We start from the raw sequence: 9,090 nt of genomic DNA, 5'->3' as shown, positions 1-9,090 counted from the left end.
TCAATTATATTTATGATGGTTGTATTTACTTTGAGCACTATTATACTCGTTTTTGTGATACTATACATGAAGTCCTCCACCCCTAGATGTTTACGCCATCCTTGGTTCGGGGGTGTGACATAACTCTAAAGTTAAGGTCCTTAAATTTGGAGGAAACCATAAAAATCATAGGCTTGGGCTGCAACAGTCGTCACGTCATGGGGTTCATCAGAAAACAAGTTTCACTTAAGTGTCATGCCACATCGTGGTCATCAACCCACCATATTATGGCATATGGTTTTCCCCCAAAACCATATTTTTTACCCCTTTAAGTCTTTAACCGATCCATTTTGGAAAATGGATGTTACATCAATTTTCCTTTTTGTAAGTTAAGTTGGTCACATATACAGATAACAAGCCATATATCTGTTGATTGGGTTGGATTTATTGACATATTCACCGCATGTGTGCTGTCTGAGATCCTTTCTTTCATTTATTATAAAAAAATAATATTTGTGAAAAAAATAGGGTTTGAGTGTCTAAAGATTCAAACTCATAACCTCCTAACTCCCAAACCAACACACATATGACTAAGCTAGAAGACTTTTGATGTTTTATATACCTGAAATTATATATATATATATATATATATATATATATATATATATATATATATATATATATATAACATTTAATATTGAAATAGTTTAAATACACTTTTGATTATTATTATACTTAACTTCAAAATTGGTCCTTGTGGTTAGCAAAAACTATGGATATGGTCAAAAAAAGTTTTCAACTTACATGGAAGGTCCAGTATCATAAAAATCCCATGATTTTGGTCCTGAAAAGTCTAAAAAGACCGTTATGGCCTTTTAATTTTCATTTTAAAATTTCTATACTTACCTTAACACTATTTTAATTTAAAAATAATAATAAAATAAAAATAATTTTATACCCACCCACCATATCTATTGTACCCTCCGTATTTCTCTCTCTTTCGCCTTTTCCTTCTTATAACCCTCATTTGACACCTCTAACGTGTACCAAACTTTCACCATCGTCATCAAGAAGAAATTACCGTCATGTAAAATATGATGGAATCACCTCCAACCCCTCTAAATAAAGCTATTAAAAGCCCTTTTAATTTCATGTTATGATTTACTCTATGACCGAACAACAAGATGAAACTCATACACACATTATGTGTGCAGTGTGCGATAAAGACAACAAGAATAGAGAGATCACAAGATAGAGAGAAAGAGAAAGAGAATTGGTAGACTAGAGGATGCAAATGTATTTGGGTGGTGCATGGTGATGAGATTTGGTATTAGAGCACATTGTAACTCTTTTCCAAATACTGCATACCAGGTGCTCGATTTAATGCTCATTATCTATGAGTAATTTGGTACATAGGTTCCATCATTGGATCTCCCCTACAACCGCCTAAGGTACAAAGTTAGTGTATTTGTGTATTTCTTTTAGTTTGTAGGGAAGAAATATCAAATGGAAAAAAGGAAGATGATAGGAAAAAAGAGAGGGTTTAGGGTTTGATTTTGAATTCAAACGATCTACTAGAACTAGTTGTGTCTCGGTGCCTCTTCATCCTTTCGTGTCTTGAATCTAACTTCCTGAAACTGATCTTTTTTTTGGATTAATTTCCTAAATCTATTGTTCTGATTGAGAGATTGATTGTAGCATTACATGAATCACTAAAACACTGATAGTAGTAGCATCAATGGGGTTCAATCATCAAGATGTTGAGCAAAGGGGATATTGACGATGGGTTGGGAAAAGATGCACCTGAGAAGATTATCGGAAAGGAAACTAGTTGGAGACGATATGGTGGCCTATGTGAAGCTGCCAAGGATTGAGCAATACACGACAGTGCCGACTGCTGTTGTTGGTGGAGGCAATAACGACACCAGAAGATTGGTCTCACCGAAGAGAGAAAATAAGAGGACTGTGAGTATATATATATATATATATATATATATATATATATACACACACACACACATAGAGAGAGAGAGAGAGAGACAAAGAGAGAGAGAGAAAGTCAATAAACGAAGAGGATTCTGGTTTTTTTGTGAGTTGGAAAGAGAGAATAGGGTGAGGTGGGCATCCTTTTTTAGGTGTTGTTTGTTTTTTCTGAGGCAAAATATTTGCAATCTGCAGACCATATCTGTAGATCTCTGCAGCAGAAGAGGTGGACCAAACTTCTGCAGTCTGCAAATAAAAAGATTGTTTGTTTTTTTAACATCTGCAGGCTACTAAAATAAACTAAAATCTAAATAAACTGATTTTTTTTAAACTACAAAGTAATTTTTTTAAATATATTTATGACTTTGTTATAAATAATTAACAAATCTAAATCAACATTTAGTATTATTGTATAAAAAATGAAATTTAATATGGTACAAATTAACGTATATATTTGAAAAAAAAACCAACAACTTTGGTCTTAAAATTATGCCTAAATATTGTAATTAAGAATCAAAGAATTTGATATATAAATGAATGGAAATAAACTTCGATTTTTTCAATTACATCAATTAAAAACATGCCATAAATATTTTTTCTAAGAAGTGGACGATGTTTTATTAAATAATGTTTTTTAAAATTTAGCACAAAAAATATAAGGATATATTATTTTTTTTTTCATATTTATATAAACAACTTCAACGACCATTATTGTAATAAACTTTTATTTATAAATTTGTCAAAAATATCACGTTTGTGTCGTCTATTTTTTTTTAAGTATTGTAATTTTTTTTTGAAATTGTTTATCACTAATAAAGTTGGAATAAATATAAAATAAAAAAAACAAAAAAATAAAAATAAAAAATAATATATGTGTTTTTTTAGGCTAGAAGATGTCGGAAGATGTTAGAATACTCTAGTCCACATCTTCGCCAAGAAGAGGGCGAACAACCATTTTTAGGTCTGCAATCTTCAAAAAACAAACAGTCTGCGAATGCTAATGTCTACGTATGGTCTGCGCCGCATAGACAGAAGAGGCCAGGAAGATCTGTGGATAAAAAACAAACACCACCTTAGTTTTTTTTATGTAACATCCATTTTCATGTATTATTCTTTTAAATTTTATTTATTTTAAGTCTTGTAAATTGAGAATTTTAACTGACCACTGCATGGTGGTAGATATTGACAACGACGCAACCACATCATTTTAGTGGTGGAACAGTCAGGTGCAGGTCATGACATGGTGGCGGCTGGGTTCAAAACCCTAGATCTCGGGCCTTAGGCTCTATTTAAGGGCATTAACTCTTAGGGTATCGGGATTCCCCATACTCCATCATCTGAGAACATCCCCTTGAACACTAGCACCTCCTTTCTTGTGTTCTTGAGGTTCCGCTTTTATTTTTGTGAAGTTGGAAGTTGAAGAAGAATCATTGTGGTGCTAAGGAGTCTTGCTTCAAGCTTGGATCTAGCTCTTGTTTTATATTTCCAGACATTTGGAGGTATAAAGTCTTTAACTTGATCTTTAGCTTCTTAAATCTTGTTGTATTGTCATTTTGGCCCTTTTGGTCCATTTTTTGGAGTTCTTGGAGTTTGGAGAACTCTAGAACATTAAGTTTGGAATCTATGCCTATCTAGATTTGTTGAATGATAGAAAAACATGTTTTCATGCATCTTCTTGACTCCATATATGTGTTTTGGTCCCTTTTATGTTAGGTTTTGAGCTTTGTAGATAATGGACCATAGAAATGGATAAATTTGGAAACTTTATCTATTTAGACACTTAGAGGAATCAGGTATGAGCTTTTAGCTCTGGAGGTTATGGGTTAAGTACTTAATCCATTAAGTTGCTTTGGAATCTCACAATGGCGCGATCGCGGTGTGGTTATAGGCTTCGACGACGTCTGTTTTGTCGTTGAGCTGTCACGACACGGTCATGGATTGGCCACAACACGGTAGTGAGACCGTTGACTTTTGACTAGTTTGACTATTATTTAAACTTAGGATTCCAAGTAGTGACATGAGGCTGAGCTATGGTAGATTAGGAGGTTGTATGGTTTTGTTAATGAGTCATTGAGTGTTGATCTATCAACTTGAGTTTCAAGTGAGTTTTGTCAATGTATTACCTATGTCATAGTTGTTATGACATTGTTGTATGCTAGGCTAGTAGGGTCTTACTTGATGATTGTATGATTGCATGCTTTGATGTGTATTGATATAGACTCGGGGTTGATATGGATACGTTGTTGCGAGTTGATGTGGACACGGGGTTGATACAAACCTGTTGTGGTGGGTTGATGCGGAACTAAGGTTGTTACAGACCCGTTGCTATTATATATAGTTATCTGTGATGTATATGATATTTTGGGGAATTCACTAAGCTTTGGCTAACATTTGTGGATTAAATGTAGTACTTATGAGGTTCGTGGGAAGGCAAAGATGTAATTGTACACATTCATTAGCAACTTTTATGTTTGAGATTTCGTATTGTTATGATACTCTGGTTTTGGGTTTATGTTTTTGGAACAATGGTTTTATGGAAATGAATTTGATCTTATTTTAAAATTTAAAAAATTTACAGTGAAAATTGAGACATTATAAGTTTGTATCAAAGCCCTGGTTTGATGGATTTGGATGAACACTCGATTCCTAACTCAAATAAGGATCTGAAGATTTTTACAAAACTTTTTTTTAAGAACAAGATTGTAATTAAATTATTTCAATATTATACATTATATATTATATTTATGGTATATAAACATAAATAGCCTTCCACCTTAGTGGTATGTGTGTCGGTGTGGGAGTTGTAGGTTGTGGGTTCGAATAATCGCAATCCATCAGCAAATCCAACCCCGTCAACATACACATGGCCCACCATCCGTTGACCGACTTAACCTGTAAAACGGTAAAAATAGAAAAAAAAAATCCAAACATTCGGTTTTAGTGAACCAAAAATTTGTAAAAAGGTAAAACAACAAAATTCCGCTCAATCTTAAGGACTTTTATGACATTATTCCTTACCTTATGATCTCTTTTCCAATGGTAATTGTTATACATGTTCAAATGATTACAAATAACAAAGCCCGTACGTTATATCTCATCCATGTTTGAAAAATGTGAAAATTTACGTGTCATGATTTTTATACAAAGTATAGGAATTTCTTCAAGTTGTTTAAATATATGTTCTAACATATAATATCATGACATTTATGTACGATGGACTTGCATAAAAGAAAATGATAAACATTCATACATGAATGTGGCTTGCATAAATATAATTGTCTAGACACATGATGTCATAAATAATTAGATCAACAAAACTTAAGTGGAAATACACCTCCCGTCGTGGATAACATCATTACATATATGTAGTTATAAAAATAAAGAGGATAACATTATTATATACATAATTTTAGAAATAAAAGCGATTGAAATATTATATCATTCTTAATTTTTTAGTACATGGAAATAGACTAATCCTAGATATGGTTGAACTCTAGGTTCATAGTAAAAAAATGGTAAGCTATGTTCATAAAAATGTTATATTGTTCGAGATGAGAATTTAATTACAATCGAGTAAAAAAAAGGCATGTGTCGGGCTACTATTCTAACTGTTGGTCATTTGGTAACGTTCGATGAAGAGTTTTTCTATGACTAGATTCAAGTAGGCAAAATGAAGGTTTAAGGTTTTACAAGTAATGGATACAATGAAGTCTGTGCTGTTGCATATATCAATTTATTTTTATTTTTATTTTTTTTATATATTTCTTTTGCCCTATTTGTTGTCCCTTTGTTTTAGCTCATTCATCTTCTAGCCATATGTCTTATACCGAAACAACCTTTTTATCCTCAGATAGAAGAAGTTGTCTATATCTTAAACCCGTCCCATTATTGTTACGAGATCTAAGTATTATTTTTGTTTAAAAAAAATGGAAAGATAGAAGATCAGTAGGCGAAAAAAGGTATATTAGTTTTGTGTAAAAAGGTAAAAATATGAACAATGCCCAGAAAAAAAAAGTCCGATTAAGAATTCAAAATTTCGACAAAATTCATTAATAAAGGCTTTGTAGGAAAAAGTAAAGACCATGTATAGTTCATCCACGAGCTTGCAAAGATCGATACAAATCAAGGTTCCAAAAAATCCGACAAATACACAAGATTATTTATTTATCCGTTTCGTTTTCACGTATACGGTATACATCATATATAAATATAAAATTATCGGGTTTTACGAATCCGTTTTAGATAGTATATACTTTTAAAGGTCAAATGAATCTTGTTCAAAGAATGTAAATTAAATGTTTTATACTGATCACATTTATAGTTGAGTTCGTGAGTAGACATTGTTCATGGTTATCAATAGAGATAAGGATTTATAAGCCCAATACTCCAATACCAGTTAGACATCTACAATCTAGATTTTCATGTTGCTCTTAAAAGTTACTAGATAAAAGCCCAACTCCAATATAAAGGTCTTTTAGGGCTCTCTTTTAGTATTAAAATTTTAGGTCATATAATTTAGCTTATAACATTATAGATAAAAACTATCTTATGGTTTGTCATTTTGTACATCTAAAACTGCGAATACATAGATGTAGAATAACATTAAAGATAAAAACGATGTAATAGTTTGTGACTTTGTGCATACATAGATGTAGAATAACATTAATAATCCATTCCCCCCCCCCCCCCCCCCCCCCCCAACCGGATCGGTTTTAAAATTGGTTCTCGGACTAAATCAACTTGGTGGAAATCACATGGAAAAAAAACCGATTTTATTCAAACCGGATCAAACCAAAAATTATCCGAACCAATACAAACTAGATTGGGCAAAATTGTTTTGAAAAAAAAAACGTTGGGAACATTAAAATTCAAATTTTATAGTTTTTTTTTGGGAAATACATGAGAACAAGTAACAAATTTTATAGTTTTTTTTTTGGGAAATACATGAGAACAAGTAACAAGTTAATATTTTAACATAATATTTGTTATTGAAAATAGGTGTCACGAGTCTCGGTTAAAAACATCGATAACCTATTTTTTTATATCCGATCTTGGTTGACCTTTCATCTATAACCACAAGTCATCCCCATATTTTGCCACATATATGGGTTTGGTCCTCCAATGCCTTGGTTAAAACATGAAAGCAGAAGCTCTAGTCGTCGTTGGCATTGTTGATTTGATCGTTTGTAGTAGGTATTTATTAACTGGCCATTGTATGGATTTATTCTTCGTTTGCCATGTTGCCTAATTATTTGGTATAAATAAGCTCTTGTCTGGTAAGTGGTACCGACAATCTCATTGCTATTTCTTGTTCATGTATTTCTTGCTGAATTCTCACAATTTCGCCTTTTGTGGCAAAACATTTTGTATATGTTCCACGTTGTTCAAGTAGTCTTTTAAATAAATACATACTTCCACCAACAAAGGAACGAGTTTTGTTCTTCTTTGAGATATAATCCCACTAACTGAAAACGCATATTTCAAAACTACCATAGAAGCATGAATAATTAGTAGATCACGTGTCATGGCGGCTATAATCGAAAATAATGATTTTCTTTTCTTTTCTTTTCACCAAGCTAAAATATCCAAACTTTCAAGAGCGTTTTTTAATAGTCTGATTAAACTAACACATCTACTATTATTACTACTACTATTACACACACACACACACACACACACACACACATATATATATATATATATATATATATATATATATATATATATATATATATATATATATATATATAGGCTTAGGTTATTCTATTTAAACTAAATATTGTGTTGTTGTATACATAAATGTGGGTATTTTAGACAATTGATATAAATTTTAAAAAAGGAAAATTCCATATTTTTTGGGATAACAAACTCTCTTGATTTTAAAATTCTAATTTTTTTAATTACTTTAATTTTAATAATAACGTATTTTTTTAATTAAACCCGATTTTATTCTGTTAGAATCATATTCTTTACGAATTTCAGGATAAATATTTCTATTAGAATGATATTCTATGAAAATGCCAACACCGACTAATAACACATTTTTGGATACAACTTCAAATTTTTCATTACATTCTTAAAAAAGTAAAAACTTTATATAATAGTCTATGACAATGAAATACTCACTAATAACAAATAAAAAATATGTATATTATTCAACCTGAATATTCTAGCAGAATATATTATTACATATACTCCTATCATTCTATTGTAGATTATTCTATCAAAAGAATAATTCTTTCCTTGATCATCCATGAAATTAGACATTTAACGAAAATAACTGTCATGAATCAAATCATGTAAAAATAATATTCTCTGAGAATGCTTATAATCACTTTCAAATTTGCTGTCAGTTCTTCAAGCATCAACTTTTGTCAAAACAAAACTAGATTGTAGTTTAGATTCCAACAGAATTGGAATTCATGATTTCATTCCAACAGAATTGGAATTCATGATTCCATTCCAACAGAATCAGAATTATGTGCATCAACAGAATATGGCAATTTGCGAATAGGTTCACCATCTCCAATATCCACATCAAACACGTATTTACAAGTTTTGTGGTATCAGTACAAAAGGGCAAAACTAGAGAGATACCTGCTGCCTTTGTAATGCGAAAGTAGAGAAGCATATCCCTCAAGTTCTTGGATCTCCACACTATGATTGTGGTACTAAACCCAAGTAGAACTTTCATAGCAGAACTTGGTGATAGCCTTGGATTCCACATGAGCATCTTGTAGTTTTATTCAGTTTTTCAATGGATTGTACCTAGAAAAAAGAAGTATGCAAGAAGTTTTACAATTTATAGTTGTTCCTCTGTTGAAACGTAAACCTAGGGTTTAGAAGAGAGTGTGGATTATTACCATTACAATCAGAATCGAGAAGGGAGTCAATGTCGGCCCAAATAGTCAACTCTGTTATTGATATTTTCCTCCATTGCTACAATTACAATTTGGCATCCAAAGTAAAAGGATGACAGCGAAACCGCATATGATTCCAATTTCCTTTCGGCGCCTCAGCCAAACTTATCACACCAACAATCGGGGATTCACAATTTCAAATTTAAGACTTTGATTGAAGCAAAAAAAAATAAATTTATACTCGAAAAGGAGAAATATTTATTTTCTT

This window comes from Lactuca serriola, chromosome 1 (genome assembly GCF_051521515.1).
Source record: "Lactuca serriola cultivar US96UC23 chromosome 1, Lser_US96UC23_V15, whole genome shotgun sequence".
Taxonomy (NCBI): domain Eukaryota; kingdom Viridiplantae; phylum Streptophyta; class Magnoliopsida; order Asterales; family Asteraceae; genus Lactuca; species Lactuca serriola.
Note: the sequence above shows the minus strand (reverse complement) of the source record.